Raw genomic sequence first — 22,794 nt, 5'->3', positions numbered from 1 at the left:
TATGGTCCAACTCTCACATTCATAGATGACTACTGGAAAAACCATAGCTTTAACTATATGGACATTTATCATAAAGTAATGTCTCTGCTTTTTAATATGCTGTCTAGGTTGGTCATAGATTTTCTTCCAAGGAGTAAGCATCTTTTAATTTCATGGCTGAAGTCACCATCTGCAGTGATTTTGGAGCCCAAGAAAATAAAGTTTGTTACCATTTCCATTGTTTCCCCATCTTTTTGCCATGAAGTAATGGGACCGGATGCCATGATCTTATTGTTTTGAATGTTGAGTTTTAAGCCAGCTTTGTTACTCTCCTCTTTCACCTTCATCAAGAGGCTCTTCACTTTCTGCCATAAGGCTGGTATCATCTGTGTATCTGAGGTTATTGACATTTCTCCCAGCAATAACTGTAAACAAAGGCAATAAATATGCATAACTCATGTTTTGATAATCATTTTTCACCATTTGTCAATTACTGATGCTCTTGACTTTTTTATGTTGACTGTGGAATTATTCTATAATGATGTGACACCCCTCACCTCTTCCCTTCTCTGCATTCAGTGATGTCACATGGAAAGCTTGAAATTGATCATGGTGGGGATACTGACACCGTGGAAACTGGGAAATATTACATATCAGGGCTGTTTCCCTCAGAGAACCTGTTGTTAAAACATTTACCAGCATACCACTCTGGTAAATATTGCATTTACAGTTAGGATTACTGATTTGAAAAAAAAAAATCAAGTTGTCATTTCGAAGCTGAAACTAGTTCACACGGAGCTAAAATTTACAGCTTGCTGGAGCTTGCAGGTTGGGTGAGAGTGTGAGGGAGGAGGGTCTTTTGGTTTCAAATTGTGAGTTAGCGGGACGATAGTTCCTGAGAGTATTCTGTATCTGTGTTCTTATTTTGGGAAGGGGTAGACTTGTACTTCGTTCTGTACTTGCCCTTCAAGTTAGTTATTCATGAGTGGGAAGAGGGTACAAGAAGAGTGATGTTAGACATGTTCTGTCTATGATCACCCAGAAGTTGCTACATGTCTGAAGTGTCAGCTTTCTCGATTGTTTGTAATAAGCACCCCGTCTTCACAGTCATTTGCTCTGCGTGGACTGGGCACAGTTTTATATTTTGCCTTTGGCAGCTGAGAGCTATTATGGGGGCCCACAACATCTGTTTCAACAGCAGTGGGTCCCTGGTCAGAAAAACCAATTAAAAGAGAAGTCCAAAACAAAATGTCGTAACTTGTATGTTGTACATCTACAGTAAACATGGTTACTGGAAAAAGAAAGAGAACCCTTTCATATGGCTGGGGTTATTTACAAAACTATGACGGGTGATGAAAGGGCTGAGCTGTGTTTTGAGTTGGAGGCTGCAGGAGAGGAAGCTAACTGGCCAGCCTTCCTGATGTGGGATGATTCGTAAAGGCTGCGCTAATCGGCAGGATCGTTCTCCAGCATGATCAACTGAATAACAACATATAATGGGCCTCCAAACATTTGCTCAGTCTTTCTGGTTCATTCTGCCATCAAATTTTCACTCATCAAGAGTACAAAGTGCCGGTGATTTCCTGGAAGGCTAACTAGCCTTTCCTAACCTGGCAGCAGCAAGAGCGGTGATGTTTACGTTGAGCTGATGAGTACTAGACAAAACATAGCGAGACATGGAACGGGGAACCTGTAAAAATTCCATCACTTTTTCTTTGTTTACTGCTTAAGAGGTGGTGGGAAAAAACTCAAAATCTCTCCTTTTTCCTCCTTTCATATCTGTAGGAACATGCTTCTTATTCTTTTATTATGAACAGAGACTCAGTAATGTTGAGAATGCTGTGTGTGTGTGTGTGTGTGTGTGTGTGTGTGTGCATGCGTGTGCACACACACCAGCTTTTCAGAGAAGTAGAACTTTCTTCTTAAGATTTTGAGCTTTTAGAAGCAAACCAACAACTAATGCCAACGGGAGAGTTTTTAAAAAACAATCAGTAAATGTCCCAGCTATAAACATTTTCTTTCCTACCGGAGCTGAGGCGGGATTGGGTCATGCTGACAATTATGCCTAGTTGTATTTTAAGCCTCCTTAGCCCCACAGGACAGCTGCGTGAGTGTGGGGACCCCTGGGGAGTACAGCCCACCTGGTTCTGTTCTTTTCCTCCCACTCAGATGAAATTTTTAGTTTTGTTTTTTTTTTTAGTTGCTAAGAAGGCAACTACCCGTTTCCATGGTTGATTGCCTTTAGCCCAGATAGTTTTGAAACTGGTGATGCTTTACCCTAGTGGTTGTTTCTCACACTCATTTTGTGTTTAATGGTGTGAATCGGCATGACTTCGAGGCAGTGGCGCATACAAGGGTGTAGACTACAGCTACAGCTAAATTGCATGGGCTGAAATCCCCTTGAAACACTGTTTTTTTTTTGTTGTTTTTAAACAATTGCTCATATAGAACTTCTTGTATGTCAGGCACGATTGGAGAACTTTACAAATGTAAACTCATTTAGCTTTCACAACCTGGGGAGAGTATTTTCATTGTGCTCCACTTTTCAGATGGGATCACTGAGGTAGGGAAAGCTAGTGGGGCCAACTGATTCACAGAGTGGCCTTGCCTGAGTTTGGATTTCAGCTTTGCTGCTTTTTGGCTGTGTGTGACCTTAGACAATGAAACAGCACATCTTATCCATCCCATCACCATTATGACATTCTTAGAGATATTTTTTAATACCAAGAGAATGGGAGTGACACAGTATCAGACTAAACAACAGTCTCGTAAATTGGATAGATTTGGTGTTTTAAACAAACTACTACGTTCTCCTTATTTTGTAACGTACCAGTCAGGATTTTGGTGCGGTCTTGCACCAGTATGGACTGGTATGTGGGAACCTATCTCACTATGCTATCTTTGGCATATCACTGTTACTATAATTAATACTATTGCACGTAGAGAGTTAATCATTGCCTTGTTATCATTATTGGACCAGTCTGCTAAAAAAAAAAACGAAGAGAAAGCAATATCCTTCAGACAAAGAAACACAAAAGTGCACGGACACTTGTTTGGAAAGTAATAGTACACATTCCATAACTTCCCTAATATGGATGGAAAATTCTAAATTTAGTCAGCCCAGAAAGTACACATTCACACTGTAAATTATACCTCCCTTAATTTCTGGATACCACAGAGCATGTCTTTAAGCGAACACAGCGTATCTGGGATTCGAGGTGGTTCTGCTCTGTAGGTGTGTGCCAATCTGTAATGATCCATGGCTGCACTGTAATAGCCCAGCTGTCAGCCAACCAGAAAGCCGCAGAGACTCCCCTGGACATCTGAAAACGCTGCTGTGAGGGGAGGCCCTGCCTGGCTATTTGCCTTTCTTCCTGGGAAACAGGGCCAGTTTATTGCTGTCTTATTCTAAGGCCACAGAACTGTGGTCATCTATTCTTCTAATGGATCTTCCATAACATTTCTCACCAAGAATTACCAAATACTCTAAACCTTCATCAAAGAGGGTCTTTTCCCTCAGTCATCTTTCACCAACTAAAAATATGTCAAGATAGGAGGGAGATTGTAGAGCTTTTGTTTTTCTTTTAGGAATGGACTGGGATGCAGGACTTATCTCTTGGGCAAACATACTTAGCAATGGAGCTGACTTGATAGATGTTGCATGTTAAGTAAGTGGCATTTTTATTGTCTGATTTAGAAATTGTGAAAAACAGCAGATCATTTGTTGTTGTCATTCCTCTAATGTTTTTTAGATATTTTTAAATTCATTCTTTTTGGGAATTTCTTAGATTGTGCATTTATTCATAGAGCCCTTTAAACATATACATTGAAAGGAAATGAGTGGGTGGCTCTTAAGCTCCCACTGTGGACATAGATGGACATTAAAACAAATTCCATTCATACCTTAATATTAATGGAAAAATCAGTGCTTTTAAAAATCATTTTATTTCCAAGATGTTTGCCTGCCAAAACTGAGTATGATTTAGTGTAGGTAATTCAGTTATGTGTAGAGGGAGTTAGGGGAAATAGTTTATCAGACTCACACTCCAGTAGTCTGAAATTTTTGGTTTGTATGCTGTGAAAATGCGTTGGCAAGCGTCGCGGTCAGAAACCATTCTGAGCTCCTCCGTGGACGGGTACACATTTTCCGTTTCTATGTTGAGTGTAGATAGTAGAGAATGCAGCAGTCATTTTAGATTCTCTTTAGTGTTTTACTTTTCACTTTTCCTGCAATTTATGAACACTTTTGTTTCATTTCTTTGTGAAGCTCAATAAAATACATTTAAATAGGAGGGCATTCTGGATCTTTCTTCAGGATCTTAGGTCACACAGGTTCCAGTGCTGCTCTATGATTATGGCTTTAGTTTTCTAAAGTTCTGTTTTACTTCTTTTATTCTCAGTAGAGAAAATTTTAATCAAGGAGCAAATTGGAAAACCTGGATGGAATAATCTGAACAAAACACAAGATAGTAAATCAATGCATGTGTGTAATTCCCTTCATAATTTTTGACACCAGGCGTGTTTTGAGTTTAGGATTATACGGCTTCATGGGAGAACTTAGAAACCAAACATTTCTGTAGCAGAACATTCATAAAATGTGAAATCAATAAAGATTGTGCTGTGCTTGGTTGCTCAGTCGTATCTGACTCTTTGCGACCCCATGGACTGTAGCCTGCCAGGCTCCTCTGCCCATGGGATTCTCCAGGCAAGAATACTGGAGTGGGTTGCCATTTCCTTCTCCAGGGGATAATCCTGACCAATAATCACATTCCTTTCTGTGAACCTGGAGAACCAAACGTATAACAGACATATGCATGCTAAGTTGCTTCAGTTGTATGTGACTCTTTTCGACCTTACGGACTATAGCCCTCCAGGCTCCTCTGTGCATGGGGCTTCTCCAGGTAAGAATACAGGAGCAGGTTGCCATGACCAACCCAGGGATTGAACCCAAGTCTCCTTCGTTGCAAGTGGATTCTTTACCAGCTGAACTACCAGGGAAACCCAATACTAATGATGTTGATACTTCTGCAACAAAACATGAATCCTTACAAAGTGGGATAAAGACCAAAACATCATGTTAGTTATGATCCAGTTTGCTACCAATACTTATGAAAATTTTTCACTTTTCAGACTTTAAAAAAATTTTTGAATTTCAGACTTTAAAGTAAGGGATTATAGGCCTATATTAGAAAATTGATTGGGGTACAGATAGTGGAGATCAACATTAGTCTTCTTTACAGATTTTTATTTCTTACCAGGACATGATACGGGAAATCAGGCATGATATATACTCACTTGATTTTATAAAATTATCTTAAATTTTCAAATGAAATAAACATGGATGATATCCACTGATGCCTCTCCAAGTATAATTGACTATTTTAATTTCTGCTCCCATTATGCTACACAAATTCTTCCATTCAATAGGTATTTATTGAACTCGTACTGGGTGCCAAGTACCTGAATTAGGTAAATGGGGATATAAAAATAAATATGTCACTTTCTTTATCACTGTCCTTATTAAACACATCACTGAAGTAAGGAAAAGAGGGATTATGCAAATGTTTGCTAAATTAGCAGGGAGATTTAAACTTAACTTCCTAAGAAGAGGCATTTAGACTGAAATCTGAAGGATGACGTGGTGCCAGCCAGGGTAAGGGAGAGGCAGTGTTCCAGAACATGAACATATGCAATAGACACTGATGGGAGAAACAATATAGGGATCGCCCCAAATCTAGTTAAGCTTGGAGTGCAGCACGCAGAGAGAGATGGAGAGTAGCTAGAGAGGTGGGTTAGGGGTCAGACAGGAGAGGGTCATAAGCCATATAAACGAGTTGGAATTCGATCTTCTCTACAAATGAGATGGTCTTTGAGTCATGGACCATATTCTGTTCTTTGTATCCCAGAGCTGATCACCATGACTAGCATGTTGTAAAACAATCTTTGTTAAAGGAAAGAAGAAAGGAAGGAGAGAACAGAGGAAGGGAACAAAGGAGAAAGGAACAGGAATAAATTTAAGAGTGGAATACTAAATATAAACATTAAAGAAAACTTGAGTGTGAGACAGAGTGTCAACCATTTTTAAAAGGAAGAGTGGTCGTCTCTAGACTAAGGATTCAGAATCTGGATTTTTAAATCAAACTTTAACACATTCTGCATCTTCAGGCAATTATCTTTGCTCTTAGGACCTGTTTCCTCTTCTGCAAAATGAGATATTTCACATACCATCTCTAGCTCAGAAATTCAATAATTCTATAAAAAGAGCTTTCAAATGAGGGTGGAGGCAGCTTTCTGTTGTTCAGAGCACAATTGGGTGCAAATTGCAGTGTGATTCTTGTGGATGCCACGTCATAAGGCAGGGATGGAAAGAGTCTGCTTTCAGAAAGGTATATGCCCACATACACAATCCAAATGTTTTGATTCATCTCTGATTGAATATTCATCCTACTTCTAACAATGTAGTTCGAAGAGCTATTTTTTTTCAAATTTATATTCAGTAACACCGTCAACATTTCTTAAATTACTAGTGTCAGTTAAGACAAGAACAAAATAAGACAGTTAAAAATACATTGTGTCTCTATGCCATTGCCACAAAAAATGAACAGCCATCTTGCCAACAAAGACTTTCTTTTCAGGGAAGATAATTTGCATGTGGGGCTTCATTCAAGTACTTTGAAAATGTGTCCAAGGAAACGTAGCAATTGAAATGATTATCAGAAACTGGTTGTATTTCATTCTAAATCACTATTTCCAAGGCACTTTTGGTAAGCTAGAGGAGGATCATTGGGGAGTATTTGGAACCTACTCTTGTCCTTGATCATCCAGGAAACTTTTGATTATTCCCTAGTTTGGTCTGTGGTAACTTGATCTATTTCCTGTTTTGTTTGTCCAGTGTTTGCAGGTACAATTCACATTATTAGGCTTAGAACTGAGAAGACATATGGGCATCTATGTGTAAGGCAATGTTGGTATTTAGTAGATATTATAGCAAATGGTTTGGAAAACAAGGCTGGAAGTCAATGGAGCCAGTGGGCTAGAACATAATTTGTTTGAGTTGGGTTTTCCACAAAGAAAATGCAAGAGAAGAGGCCATATCAGTGACATTACAGGTGCAGGCAAATCTCAATATCTTAGCGTTTATGATATTGTTGAAATAGTGAGCTATTGAGGCAAGAATAGAGAGGTTGAAATCAGTCACCTGTGAGGTCTTGACTCCAGTTTCATGATCTCAGGGAGTTTACTCCATCTCTCTGGGTCTCGTTGTACTCGTCTATATGAGGAATGAATCAGACCACAAGAAGCTCAAGACGTTTCCATTTTAAGATTCTCAACTCTTATTTCCTACAAATGCAGAAAGATGAATTTATTTACATTTGAAAATTTTACCATAGTCTATTTTGCTTCTGAGGTAAAAATCTTAGAGAGTCAAGCTTGTTCAGATAAAAATATTTACACATTTTATTTAAGAAAAGACTGCCAATTTCAGTCAAAAAAGGTATAATAGCTTCTAGATGGTTAATTATCTTTTTACTTTGAGATAAGTTTCGTGTACTTTTCCCAATGAGTATGCTTTTAATCACAAAGCCCAAATACGATAAATCAATCAATAATTACAAACATATTTAACTGTTTTCCTTCACACATACACACACACACACACATTGTGTGTGTGTGTATATATGTAGTATGTATATATGTAATTATATTTACATATTTATATTTGGTTCACTATTTGAAATATTTTTTACTGTTAAGAGTTTTACAAATACTTTATGGTTTAAGGAATAATGTTTTTCAGACACAAGTATGCAAAACAATGCTATTAATTTATGAGAAATGGAAAAGAGAGATTGGCACAATCTGGAGTTTCTAGGAAATTTAGGAATTCAGCATTCCCTAGAGCAAATTTCCACCTGTCCACATTCACACTTCACCAGAGACACATCATCCAAGTCTGCTAGACTCAATTCAAGAGTAGAAGCATCAACATACCATGACAATATTAGTAGCAGTGAATTATTTTCTGATTTTGTTTGTTTGCTTGTTTCTACCCTGTACTTCTGGTGTAACCTTTTGCTTTGCATTGGGCTACTCCAGAGTAGGTGCATAGATTCCTATTCTATAAAATGAGAGGAAAATGGGATTCTGCCCACAAAAGAAAGTGGCTGTAAGCAGCATTTCCGAAGTTTTCTTCATTCTCAGGGGAAGGCAGTACATAAACGTAACTTGTAATTAAAAATGCTGAGTTTCCATTGATGACCAAAAAAATTTATGTGCCTTTTAGTAAAAAATGTAAGTGCAAGAAGAGAGAAAAAGTATTAATACAAGAGTAAGAAGAACTGATCTGTAGGAGAGAAAAGAACAGGAGACCTTTATTTGCTTTTCAGTATTGATCTGCTTGTTTTGTTTGTTTGCTTGTTTTTGAAGAACTGAAAATCAAACACTGAATTATTACCCTAGGGAATTTTTACATACTGACAAAAAGTCCGCCTCCCTGTGGGATAGGGCTGTTCAGCGGCCTTACTACGGGATGTGAGTCTCTGACTTGGAGGCTGCTGAACCCGGCAAGCAGTAACTATCAGCAGTTACCATCTGACAGTTATTCTGTGGCTTAAGAAAAAATGGCTTGTGGTCACAGTCCAATCCCTGCTGGACAGGTATCCACATCATAAGAAACCACCACTAAATCTGGCACCGAGATGGACTATTATTGGCAGCAAAGAGAGAAGGGCCTGAATCAGCATTTAGACTTGAGAGCTCTGACCATCTAACCTGGTCACTCCGGGTCAGGGCTGAGGGAGGCAGGTTTGCGGGGTAAAATGGGAACAGAGAACAGCTCATTGCCTGGGAGCCTTTGACAGTCTACAACAAAACGATTGTGCTGATTTCTAGACTTTCTTAGCTGGCACATTTTATATGCTTAATTTCATAAAGACAAGGAAATCCCCTCTCCTTTTATAAGGAGTGTGATTTTTATCACCCAGTTGAAAAATACAAGCAGATCCTACAGACACTGTTACCATAGATCAGTGTATCTAAGCACTCACGATTGTTTTCAACATAGTCACTGTGCGGAGGGAGCTCATATTTTTACAGAAGAGCAAAGTGATGTTGAAGAAAAGCAAAGAAATCCGTGCCCAATGTTTGCTCAGCCATGAAAGCGTGTCTTTCAGTGAGCTGGCAAATTCACGAGCAGTTCCTGCTGCCCATCTCAAGGGCAATAGAAGAGTCATGGTGGGTCTATTCAGAGAGCAGAGTTCTCAAGGCCTTATTTTTCTTAAACTTGATGGCCTTATAGGCCCTGGTATCTATTGCAGAGAAGAATAAATGGCTTATTCTTCCAGTAGGAGCTCCCTTTGCCTCCTCCACTTCTCCATATCTGTTTATTTTTAATCAACACACAGTTAAATACATCCCTGAATGGAGAAAGTGGACAGATGGATCAAAGGTGTTTCAAGGGCATTGCCACCAACATGTCAACAGTAGAATTTACCTGGCCCAAGGGGCCCAACAGTCATTAAACAGGGGAGCAGTCTGGGGCGCCAATGAACTCCCTGGCATTAGCATTAGTTAGCATTGACCCCAGTAGGGTGGGTGCACCTCCTGCTGGTCAGTAAATGAGGTAAATTTAATGGTAGCCTTTGAGGTGAACCAATGTTTTATTCCTTGGCCAAGGCTGAAAAACGTGGCCGGCTTGTAGGGAGCAGAGGGTGATATTTAGGAGTGTGGAGAGGCAGGCAAAATGCTCGTAAAGAGCTTGGAAAATGCTTATAAACGGGGCTGAGAAGAGAGGAGGCATTGGAAACAAAAGCAGATTTTCCAAACCAAATCTCTGAGATGCAATTATATTTCTTTCTTTTTTTTTTATTCTGGAGACAAGCTCTGGTTGAACTGTGTGGTGCAACTGCTAACAGCCTTTTGCCAGAAAGAGTCAAGAAAACATGGCAAAGAAATGTTTTTCTCCTTTAGGGAATATTGACTTTTCTCTTTCCTGTGACTGTTTTTTTTTTTAACCCTACCTGGAAACAGTCATAGTTGTAATCATAACCAACTAAATGCATGGAAATGTATTAGCCTTGAAAGAACTTTCCATTAGCACATAGTGGAGTAGATGGAGTTAACACAGAATAATTAAAGTTTCATAAGGTTTCCCCTTTTCCTTCACACTGTATTTGCTTAATTGATTTGGATAGTCCTAACTTTTGGCATTTGACTTAGAGATGTTGTATCTGCTTTCACACTAAATCAAAGACAAGTTTTTACTAAGTTTCGGTATTGTTTCGAAGCAAAGGGAATAGAATGCAATTGTAAACCAAAGAGGTAGGACTGACATGATGAAGGCAAATATAATCTAATTGCCAGCTTAAATGTAAATTATCATGATTGAGGGAAGAAGTTTATTTCCAATGGCTTGTGATGCTTAAAATATATTTACCTGTCTTTTCAAAACAAAAATATGATTTTCTTTACTTTTTCATCTTACTTGACTTTGATTCTCGGAATTTTTCATGTAAATGATTTTTAAACTGAAGGACGTTATGGGGAAAGCCTCAGTAAACTTACAGTGCTTTCTCATTACCAAAATATATATTTGGGAAACATTGGAGCATCATTATCTAATGATGGTAATTTAAATTTTTGGTAATTTAAATTAGTCATGTGCAAAAGAACACTTGGCCTCTACTAACTACATAAATATTTCTTATTTTATCAGTCTATTTTCTCACAATAATGAAAGTAGAAGTCTTTACCACTTCTAAATCCTTCAACTTGAAGTGGGTTAGGAGTTGATACTGTTTCTGTCAATAAAGCATGTGAAGAATACCACTTCTTTAAAAAAAAAAAATTAGCCTGCTTCCTTAAGCCTCAAAAAAAGCAGTGTGTTAAAGCTCTAATGCAGCAACGGTGAACGTTTGCGTTGTTTTTCCCCTTGGTGAACAGCAGACTGGGTTCTACCAGCGATGGTTCCCACGGTTAGCATTTTTATCTTCAAGGCCACGTGTGAAAGTCGGAAGTAAAAGCTCCAGACACCACCAGGGGGCGCCAAAGGACAGCAACTGTTGGCATTATAGGTTAAAGAGCATTGCAGAAAGAGTAGCCGAGAATGACCCCTAGGTGGAAACTTGGATCCACCTTGGGCCATGGTGGAGAAGCTTCTTATTTGTGCAAAGTGTCTTCAGTCACTAGAGATAGAGGCGGCCATTGCAATGATCTGAAAAACTTCCTTATTTTATAAAGGACTCTACTGAGATCTAGAGAAATTAAGGAACGTGTTCCAAGTCCCCACTGGTGGGCTGTGGCAGAATTGGGACCTGTACTGGGATGAGAACTGAGGTGTCCAGATTGTTCCTTCAGAACTTCTTCAACTCTCCCATGTTATGTCCTCACAATGAAGATGCTGCAAGGGAAGTTTAAACATTGCACTTGACCTGGTTCCACTGATCTTTGCAACACTTTGGAGGATGGAAAACCATCTTTTTTCCTGAACCTCCAGATTTAAATGAAAAGATATTAAGTTTCCCTTCCCTACCCTTTCTGTGTTCTATTTAGGGAAGTCATATTCCTACTGGAGTGTGTTCTAATTCTTTCCTCACTTTTTATCTCTACTTTTTCGTGAGGACCAGCTGCAGGATCTTTCTTATTTCTCTAGTCAGGACCCTGTTGGCTTCTTGTCAAAACTAACAAAATTTCTCATGCCAAAAAATACATTAGGAACTAATATTTGAAAATATATGAAAATGTCTCTGTTATAATGCATGCTAAAAACCCATTTTCAACTGATACAAATCTCTCCAGATAAAAATCTATGTTCTTGCTTTATGATAGAGCCTCTGCTTTCTCCATAAACAACCAATTTCAGGCCCATATTCTGGATCGAGGTGAAAAGCCCACCGCATAACATAATTTAGAATTAGAATCATAACGGAAAGCTTTTAGAGCATCTATTGATTTTAACATGCCTGGTCCATAGGCGACTTCAGCAAGTCCACTTCTTCCTAATTTGACAGCTGCTTTGCTCTGGCCAGAGCTCGGACTAATGAGGTTACAGCTGTCAGGGTTAATCAACAGAGCAAAATATGAAGTAGGAATGGGTAGCTGGTTTCAGTTAATTTGTGCAAATGTACAGATTGGGTGGGCAATATTTACACTGGTGACTCAAAACAAGCCTTCGGGAATGGAGCCAAGTGTGATCTCACGTTTTCAGCTCTACCCAGGGGAGATAAGGCACAAATGACAGAAACAGCGGATGGCATACTAAAAAGTTCAGAGCTCCGCACTACCCATGAAAAGCCCATTTATCTCCAGCATATTTTCCTCTTAATTGAGGATCTAATTTAATTTCCAGTCCTTGAGTCTGGTCATTCCTGAACAAGTTCTCAAACCGTCCTGATGATTCAGCTTGGGATTTGTGCGTCTTTTCCCCTTGCCACGGGGCTTTATGTAAGAGCTCCCCCTCCCCCAACCTGTATTCTTGTGAGAGCATCCAGACTGAGTCCCTGATGGCTGCACATCCATTTTGTTATGAAAACATCATTCTATTAATATAAATACAGGCTGCATTTGCCAGGGCTAACTAGAACAGGTGCAAAGTCTTCAGATGCTTGCTGGTACCAAGAAATGAAAAGGGTGGACAAACAATTTTCGGTGGTGGCAATGTTGGTGTTAATGTAACATTCATCTATGTTGCATTCCTTGATGTTCATGGAAGGTAGCCCAGGAAACTCAATATGACCCGCTTGTAGCGTGGTGAGGGAGGAAGGAGGAAGAGAAAGATAGTGATGACACGGTCTCTAGGATTCTGTTTATGCAAATACTCTCTTGATCTGGGGCTCGCATGGATTATGTATAGAGTGCCTCTGTCAAACTTCCTGCTGTGAGATACAGGATGCTGCCAACATAAATATTCTGCTGATGCTGAATTTAGAAAACAGCTTAAAGGCTCCTGATGTTTCTGTTCTTCCTCTTTTTTTTTTTTTTTTTTTTTTTTAATCTTATCCATGTGACTGCCACTGTGTTGCTTGTGGTTTCAAATTCACTTTGTAGTTTTCCAGGCCAGAGAAAGTCATTGCTGAAAGGCACATCTGGGCTCCTGTTCCTATCATTAGACTTATCTCAAGATTTCACTTGGTTTCATGGAGTGAAAGCTTTAAATGCATATGCCATTCATGGAATAGTCTTAATAACTAAGCAATAAATTCACTATGTTGTGAATCTTAAGTGTGGGGCTTTACACTTTGGGGGAACCCATCCTCAGAAGTGAGTTCCTAAGGATATATGAGTGTGTCACACACATATACATACATACATATATAAATGTATAAACACATATGCATAGAGTAGTTTGGGGTTAATTGTTGACACTTCCATCACGGGATTCTCTCCCACAGTGGTAGGCCGAATTCTAAGTTGACTCTTAGAATTCCTGATCTTTGGGGTACACATCCTCACCTTGAGTTTGGGTAAGACCTGTGAAGTTCTTATGGGTAAGAACTAACTCATTGGAAAAGACCCTGATGCTGGCAAAGATTGAAGGCAGGAGGAGAAGGGGACAAGAGAGGATGAGATGGTTGGATGGCATCACTGGCTTGATGGACAAGAGTTTGAGCAAGCTCTGGGAGTTGCTGATGGACAGGGAATCCTTGCGTACTGCAGTCCATGGGTTTACAAAGGGTTGGACACAACTGACTGATTGAATTGAAGGCCTGTGAATGTGATGAGGTGTCAACTCTGGGATTATCTTGTGTTATGTGGCAGAGGGGAAAACATTTAAAAGATGTAGTTCAGGTTCTTAATCAGTTGACTTTAAATTAACTAAAAGAGAGATTATTTTAGCGGTCTGACCTAATTAAGTGAGCCCTTTAAAAGAGGGATTGGAGCCCCCCCTGAGGTCAGAGATTCTCCTGCTGGCTTTCAAGGAATCAGCAACTGCTCAACCCCTGAGAGGTAGGTGGCAAGAACTACTGGGACCTGCTGGAGCTCAGACTGACCCCCAGCTCCTATCTAGAAAGAAGACAAGGACCTCAGCCCTACAGCAGCAAGGAACTGAATTCAGTCACAACCCTGTGAGCTTAGAAGATCCTGAGCCCTAAATGGGATCACAGCCCTGACAGACACTTTGATTTTGGCCTGGTGAGGCCATGAGCAGAAAAATCAGTTAAGCTGTGAAATGATAAATGAGTGTTACTTGAAGCAGCTAAGTTTATGGTAATTTGTCACACAGTGATAGAAAATAGGGCTTCCCCGGTGGCGCTAGTTCTAAAGAACCTGCCTGCCAATGCAGGAGATCTAAGAGACGTGGGTTTGATCCCTGGGTTGGGAAGATTCCCCTGGAGGAGGGCATGGCAACCCACCCCCATATTATTGCCTTGAGAATCCCATGGACCGGAGCCTGGCAGGCTACTGTCCATAGGATCGCAGAGTCGGACACAAATGAAGCAACTTAGCACGCGTGATAGAAAACAAATACACCCAAATTCAGTACAAATTGTATGCAGACTTTGAACATCAACAGGACTGGCATTCTCAAGAAAGGGAAAAGTGTACCCACACTGTGCAGGCCACAAATTACCTGCTACAAAGAACATCCAATTATAAATGGTGGCAGTGGTTGTTACATACTTCTTGTCAAACGTCTCATTTTCTTCTCTGCCTTAGGGTTAGGAGTTACTCTTTCATTTCTCAGAAGGGAGAGGAGCTTGTTTGAATTCCGATTGAAGGTTTCAAAACACAACATCATAATCAAGATGCATCATAGTTTTGTTATGGGATTAAATAATTATTCATGAGGACTCCTAGCTTTTTCTCTGTGCTGCCTTCCAAGAACAGTGTGGCTCATCTCTAGACTGATCATTCAGCTTCATGATAAAGAGTCAGAAGAAAAGGGAAAGGAGAGGATGGCAGGAGACACACATGGCAGGGAATTTTGTTTGAGGGAATTTGTCAAGTCAGGGACCAGACCATGAAACCGAGAATCCCATCCCCTGGTCCAAGAGGCACTGTCTAGAGTGTAGTGGGATTAGTAAACAACTTTTAATTAACTACATTAAACAAGGATATAGATGGCAGACAAAAAGGGAGATTTTAAAGAGACATTCTCTGTTTGGCAACCCCTCATGGTATTAAAAACTGAAATAAATGACTGAAAAATTTTTGAAATGACTTTTGTGAACTATTCTTTGAACTGTGACACCTCTCAACGTCTGGACCGTGGAGATCAGAGGTTTGTAAACGTAAACTGGGCACAACATCCTGAGCGCTTATGACATTCCTGGCATTGGGCCCTTATGATCACGACAAGATGTATAAGCTGCAGGTCCTTAAGGTATGGCACACGGAACTCTGCTCAATGTCATGTGGCAGCTGGATGGGAGGGAAGTTTGCAGGAGAATGGATACATGTGTATGTATGGCTGAATCCTTTCACTGTTCACCTGAAACTATCACACAATTGTTAATTGGTGGGTAGTGGTTTAGTCGCTAAGTCATGTCTAACTTTTGTAACCCCATGGACCTAGCCCACTAGGCTCCTCTGTGCATGGGATTTCTCAGGCAAGAATACTGGAGTGAGTTGCCATTTCCTCCTCCAGAGGATCTTCCCAACACAGGAATCGAATCTGCGTGTCCCATGTCTCATGCGTTGGCAGGCAGATTCTTTATGGACTGAGCCAACAGGGAAGCTGGTTAATTGGTGCTCCAATACAAAATAAGAAGTTTAAAAGTGGAAAAAAAAAAAAAAACAGTAAAAAAAGATGCAGGTCCTGCTTTAATGCTTCTGATGTCGTGGGAGGTCATATCAAGAGAGTCCCCCTTCAGTGGTTTTTGCTAAGAGCAGCAGCAGAAGGATGGATTCAGACACTCCCCCGGGCTCCAGCACAGTCTCCCCCAGCCACACTCTGGGTCAACGTGCATAGGCCTGCAGCTCACGCAGGTCCAACTTGTACACCTGAGCAGAAGTGATACAGAAGAACTACCCAAAATTTTCTTTACTACAATGAATCGTTGATGTTCTCAGTCCTGATTCCATCCCATGATTTCCAAGCCCAGTGTAATTACTATTAATCTAAATTGTATACAGGGATGCAAAACTTTGAGGAGAAAGGAGAGAGCATGGTTTATATATGTAGTTATTTTTAAATAAGTCACCAGCATGCAAAGCTTGGCTAGAGACATATGAAAATGGAAAGTTGCTCATTCTTTTGAGAATAAATGTTAACAAAACCACATCTTGTGGGCCAAACCCAACCTGGATACTACTTTTGTAAATAAAGTTTTATTGGAACCAAGCCATGTTCATTTGGTGACACAGTGCTATGGCTGTCTCTTTTTTACATTCAAGTACAGTTGATTTACAATGTTGCGGTAGTTTCAGGTGTACAGCACAGTGATGCAGTTATTCAAATATATTTATACATACTTTTTCAGATTCTTTTCCCTTAAAAAATATTGAGTATAGTTCCCTGAGCTATACAGTGTGTCCTTGTTGGTTATCTATTTTATATATAGTTCTATGTATATGTTAATCCCAAACTCCTAATTTATCCTTCCCCACTTTCTCCTTTGGTAACCAAAAGTTTGTTTTCTATGTCTGTGGCTCTATTTCTGTTTTGTTAATAAGTTCATTTGCATCTATTTTTTTCTTTTTTAAGACTCCACATATAAGCAATTATATATGACATTTGTCTTTTTCTGTCTAGCTTACTTCACTTAGTATGATAATCTCAAGTCCATCCACGGTGCTGCAAATGGGATTTTTTCATTCTTTTTTTATGACTGAGTGATAGTCATGCTATAACGGCAGAGGTGAGTAGTTGAAACACAGATCATCTAGCAAAGCCTAAAGTATTTCTACTAGTTCCTTTAGAGGAAAGTTTGCTGACCTTTATTTTAGAAAGACATCTCTTATTTTTCCTGTCATGAAAAACAATGGGAAAAAATCTTTGTGGTAAAAGAGTATAGTCATTTAGGAAGATTTAGGGAAAGAAGACATTTATGTGGATCAATTTGGAAAATGTCTAACTCTGAAAAAATTATCAACAGTAACCATGCTCTATTGGATCCCATAATAGCTCTATCAGGTCATATTATTCCCATTTTACAGATAAAAAAGCTGAAGCTAGGGTGGGACAAGGAATGGTAAAGGATTGTTGCATCTGGGATTCAAACTCATATATTCATGTCTGTTTGAATCCAGAGCCTGTGAGCTGAACATCACGCTCCCATAAGGTGTCAAGGCAATAAATACTGGTATCTCCAATACAGGCAGCCAAGAGAGAAGAAAATCTTCCTATTTTTAATCCAAATGCATATCTTGGGATTAAAAATGAGTAATACAAAAATAGTGTAGAGTAAAAAGACTCATTTCACGCACTAAACATGCCCTTAACAATATAGCAGCTTTTCAGTATGTCTTGTCTGAAGCTTCCTATTTTTATTCCCTGTCTTTGAGGAGTAAAAGCCATTCATTGATGCAATAAACATTTACTGAGTATTTACTGTGGCAAGGTGCCTGACAGCCATTGAAGACAATCCTTTTCTCCAAATGAATTGATGTTTACTCACATTAACTTCTGTTTCCACCTTCAGGACAAGAAGATGGGACTTGCCAAATGGACATATTTGTTAGGCAAAAACTTCCAGCTACAAAAAGGAAGATATCTTTTGGAGGCCAATTTAGTAAGGTTCATGTGTCAAGGAGTCTCCTCTTTCACGTGTTTTAGCCTCCTCCACCTAACCTAGGAGGTCAAGGTGAAGTTCTCAGTAAATGGTCCTAGAATTGAATAGGATTGGTTTGCCTGGGAATAAAACAAGGCTTTTGTTACTAAGGTTTGGGAAAATGTCTTTGAAGGCCATTGAAAACCAGGGATCAGGGAATACAAATTATAATTTATTTTTATTGTCTTGCATTCCAAGATTGCAACTGGTCCCTGAAAACATATTTAGAGTAGTCATTTTCATGGGAGTGAGGTAGGTGGTTTTGCCTCCCAGGGGATATTTGAAAATGTCTGCAGACATTTTCACGTCCAGAGAGAGGGCTACTGGCATCTAGTGAGTAGAGACCAGAAATGCTACATCCTACAACACACAGGATGGCCCCCAACAGAGAATTATCTAGCTGATAATAGGGCAGAGGTTAAGAAATTGCAGCTTAGAGGTTTTTAGCTTTGGAGGGCCCTAGAACACTTCTCCAGTTTAATAGTCATATAGAGTGAAAGTGAAAGTCGATCCGTTGTGTCCAACTCTCTGCAACCCCATGGACTACACAATCCATGAAATTCTCCAGGCCAGAATACTGGAGTGGGTAGCCGTTCCCTTCTCCAGTGGATTTTCCTGATCCAGGAATTGAACTGGGGTCTTCTGTATCACAGGCGGATTCTTTACCAACTGAGCTATGAGAGAAGCCCACATAGACAGAAGGAGAGATCAATTCTAGTTTGCTTAAGAAGATGCTTATATAACAGCAGACTCTAGCCCATTAATGGTGTTACTACCACTGACTTATTTGTTGAAATAGAATGAGTTTTCAGATCCATCTACTGTATATTTTTAATAGCTTGGAACTTATCGTTAGACTCATCTTCCGCTCTTAGGGTTGGTTTAACAAAGTACTACATATGGATGGCTGAAACAACAGAGATGTGTGGTCCACAGTTCTGGAGGCTGAAAGTTCAGGATCACAGCATTGGTAGATCACAGCAGCCCTTTCTAAGACTGTTCTGTTCTTGTCTCTGAGCTTCGGTGGAGTGCTGGTCATCTTTGACTTCTGCGGCACCCTGATCTCTGCCTCTACTTCACGTGGCATTCTCCCTGTGTGTGTGTCTGTGGCCAGTTTCCCCTTTTTATAAGGACACTGGTCATGCTGGATTAAAGCTCATCCTAATGACCTTATTTTAACTTGATGACCTCTGTAAAACACTCTATTACCAAATAAGGTCACATTCTGAGGCACGGGGAGTTAGGACGCCAATCTCTTTTTTTTTGGTGGGATAACAATTCAACCTGTATAGCACCATAGGCCAGCCGTATTTTTTTTTTTCCTGTGTTGTTCAGGGTCAAACTGTAATATATTTTATTTATCCATTCACAGATGGACACTTGGATTGTTTTTACCTTTGGCAATTGAGAATAATGCTTGAACGTGGTCAGCCATATTTTAGAAATAGCCAGTTCGGTTGTTATGCATGTCCAAACTTACTGAGTGTCCACTTGCCTTTTGAGACTCAAGAAAGGCAGATGTTTCAAGGAGATCCAGTGGGAGAGATTAAAAGATGATTCCATGGTCAAATGGTACAATTAAGATGAAAAGCAATCATCATTCAGTTCACTCATGGCACCTTTCTTTACCACAATAAGTGATTTAAAAGCTCCATGTAAGATGTATGGCAAAACCAATACAATATTGTAAAGTAATTAACCTCCAATTAAAATAAATAAATTAAAAAATAAATAAATAAAAGCTCCATGTAAAAAGCAACGTTACAAGCGATAAAGAAGAGGTTTGATTGTAGAAAAGCTGTATTTCTCCTGAAACTGAATCTGAGCAATTTCATCTGTGCTTAAAGAGAGCCGGAGCCAGGCAGACTTGCTGCCCTCATCACCCACTTTCCTAAATCGTGTCCCCGCAGCTTGCGGTCCCCTTCGGTGGTCAGCAGGAGGCTTCAAGAAAAGAGCACAATGTGCTCACTGCCACCCTGAAGCGACCAGCCCAGATTACCTGTGACCTTTCCCAGGAGTGGGAGCAGTAAAACCTTCTGGAAAGAGGGAGCGATAAAGAAATTTCGACTTCATTCTTTCATGGGTTTGCTCATAGGAATGTTTATGGGTGAGACACTAAGAATAAACCCAGTTATTGAAGAGGGAGCTGGGAAGTTGACAAGCATGGCTAAACTCAGCAGAGAAATTTGATGAGGAAATTAGATGCTGTGTAGATGGTGTGTAGTGATTAGTCTTCTGAAAGCCAGGATTATTATATAAGTAAGTGGGGGAAGGGCAGTTTATTGTGTCCGGCAGATCCCGTTTATACAGGTATTCTTCCAGCTAATTAGACCCATCATGCTGCCTTTGTACATAAATTTCTCACAGACCCTTTTCCATGGTGTACTTTAGTGAGGTGAAACACCAAAAGTGGCATATTCCCTTTCAAAAGTAGATCTCAGAAAAACTAAGATTAGTGAAAATGTACAGCTAAAATCTATTCCTATAATAAGTAAGCCAAAGCATTTAAACTTTGTATATGCATTATTAATTAAGCCAATGCATTTTAAACTTTATGTATTTGTTGATACTTGGATTTGAGTGTTCCTATGGCAATGAAGAATCCTGGTCCTATAAACATATAATACAGAGGAAAAGAGATACATTAAAAACCCTCCCCAAAAGAGCATTTAAAAGTCTTATTCTGTGACTTCTATCCCAACCAACACAGATAGAAAGCTAACCCTCAAAATCCTCAATCCTCGTATAATTGTTCATTCTGAAAGGCTTTTCTAATTTTGCTTTTATTCAGTCCATCTAATGAGATAATACGTAACCAGCTTACCTCTCACAGTACCTGGCACATAATAAATGCTCAATAAATTGGATTATCCTCTCCTCATTTTAATTCCAGTCGTCACCCCGGCTCCCAGTCCTGTGATCACACTCAGGAAGCAAAGATACCATTTGTTGGCGAGAAATGGTGTAAAAACTCGCCTCTGGGCTGTGCACACGGTGTGGCTGCGCCGTCACAGGCGGCCAGACCAGCTGCAGATTAAATGGCTTGTTTAAACTGCGGTAAACAAATTTTATATGTGGATTTCTTTGACAGCCATTATGACCCTTTTGTGGGAAAAACTCAACCTTAGCAAAGTAAAAATTCAAGTGACTGCAAATGTGGTCCATGTTTCAGATTGTGCAGACAGATTTTTCTGTCCCAAGTTACAAGATGCAGGGAGAAAGCATTTTCCTGCCTAACATCAAGCATGAAACTAGCAAAAAAACTTCTTGAGGTGTCTCCTAAAACTGTTTCATCTTGAATTTTTTTAAATTATGCATTTCATCTGACCATGTGGTTATTGCTTTAAATGAACTACAGCTGACCCTCTGTATCTGGGGGTTCCCCCATTCAGAAATTCCACCCAGCCAAATGTTTGAAAAAAAATTCCAGGAAGTTCCCAAAAGCAAAACTTAAAATTGCCATGATCCAGGCAATTATTTACATGGCATTTACATTGTATTTGCAATTATTTACTTAGCATTTACATTGTGTTACGTATTATAGGTAATCCAAAGTAGATTTAAATTATACTAGAGGAGATGCATAAGTTATATGCAAATGCAGTGCCATTTCATACAAGGGACTTGAGCATCTGTGGATTTTGGTACATGTGGGTGTCCTGGAACCAGGGGATAACTGTATTTGTTTTTGCATGATGTTTGTTTAAACAGATATCCTCCAGGTCACCCAAAAGAGAAGGGATATGACTAGTAATGAATTAATTTTCTAGAGCTTAATTAACTAATAAGGACAGTTATACTGAATTAACTCTTATTATAAGCAAGACATGCCACAGAGACTTCTCCAGGTCTGTCTATGTTGAAATTGCACACAATTGACATAGAGACCATCACTGGGTCTCATCATGCTATCACCATCACAAACAGATTTTTCCTTCTTTCCTAAATATAACCCAATATTTTTGTATACACTAAGAAGTAAGGCATACCCCAAAAAACAAGGGATTACTTAGTAATGCTGACATGTTATTTAAATGAAGTTAAGCTTATTTAATGTACAGTATACTCTGTGTTGCTGGTGGTAAATTTTCTTTGGAGGAGGGCATGAGAAGCTACCCCAGTATTCTTGCCTGGAGAATCCCCATGGACAGAGGAGCCTGGAAGGCTACAGTCCATGGAGTCACAGTGGTAAAGAACCCACCTGTTAATGCATGAGACATAAGAAATATGGGTTTGATCCCTGGGTCAGGAAGATCCCTTGGAGGAGGGCATGGCAATCCACTCCAGTATTCTTGCTGGGAAAAGCCTCATGGACAGAGGAGCCTGGTGGGCTACAGTTCATAGAGTTGCAGAGTTGGATACTACTGAAATGACTTAGCACATATACATGATATATGCTCTATATACTTTATGAATGCATGCCACTAATAACGGCATTCAAATTGCACATATTGCAAAGAAATTCTTAGTTCTTTACTTACCTTTACTCACTTTTTCTCTAATAATCTGATGGGCAGAAACTATTTTTAGTTCCATTTTACAGACTAGGAAACTGAGGCCCAGAGAGCTTAAATAATTTTCCTAAGATTACACAGCTATCAAGTGGAAGAGTTCAGGCTCCAGATCTCATGCTCTTAAACATCATACTACCTCTTAATGAAAAAGAAAGAAAGAAAGATAGGGAAGAAAGAAAGAAAGAATTCGTACTGGAGGAAAGAATTCAAAAGAAGAACAGTCTCAAATCAACTAAGCTTTTCACTTTAAGGCATTAGAAAAAAGAAGTGTCTAATAAACCCAAAACTAAAAGAATAATTAAAAGAAAAAGACATTGGAAGCAGAAAACAATAAAGAAAATCAACAGACCAACTTAGACATGCACAAAATTAGTCAAAAGAATTTGGGCCTATTTATGCATTGCATTCAAATAACTGATTCTATTTTTTAATTCATAAGGTAGAAAATTCATTTTGGGGATCTTAATATAACATTAGCCCTTGTACTAAACCATAATATCAAGTCACTGTATTTATAAAGTACTTAGAAGTTTATATTTTAAACCTCACTGTTAGAATGAATGTTTTGTAGCTCAACAATTTTATATTTA

At 39.4% G+C, this 22,794-nt stretch overlaps 1 long non-coding RNA gene across 1 annotated transcript; it reads right to left on the bottom strand.

Annotated features, from left to right (window-relative positions):
- Positions 1–344: 344 nt before the first annotated feature.
- LOC123327681 lies at positions 345–20,703 on the bottom strand. The gene is made up of 3 exons (XR_006542336.1): positions 20,515–20,703; positions 7,178–7,320; positions 345–404 (listed from the first exon to the last, which is right to left on the bottom strand). It is a non-coding gene; the product is annotated as an uncharacterized LOC123327681 (long non-coding RNA).
- Between the last annotated feature and the right edge of the window lie 2,091 nt (positions 20,704–22,794).

Source organism: Bubalus bubalis, chromosome 10 (genome assembly GCF_019923935.1).
Source record: "Bubalus bubalis isolate 160015118507 breed Murrah chromosome 10, NDDB_SH_1, whole genome shotgun sequence".
NCBI lineage: Eukaryota > Metazoa > Chordata > Mammalia > Artiodactyla > Bovidae > Bubalus > Bubalus bubalis.
This window is presented reverse-complemented; position numbering and strand designations above follow the sequence as displayed.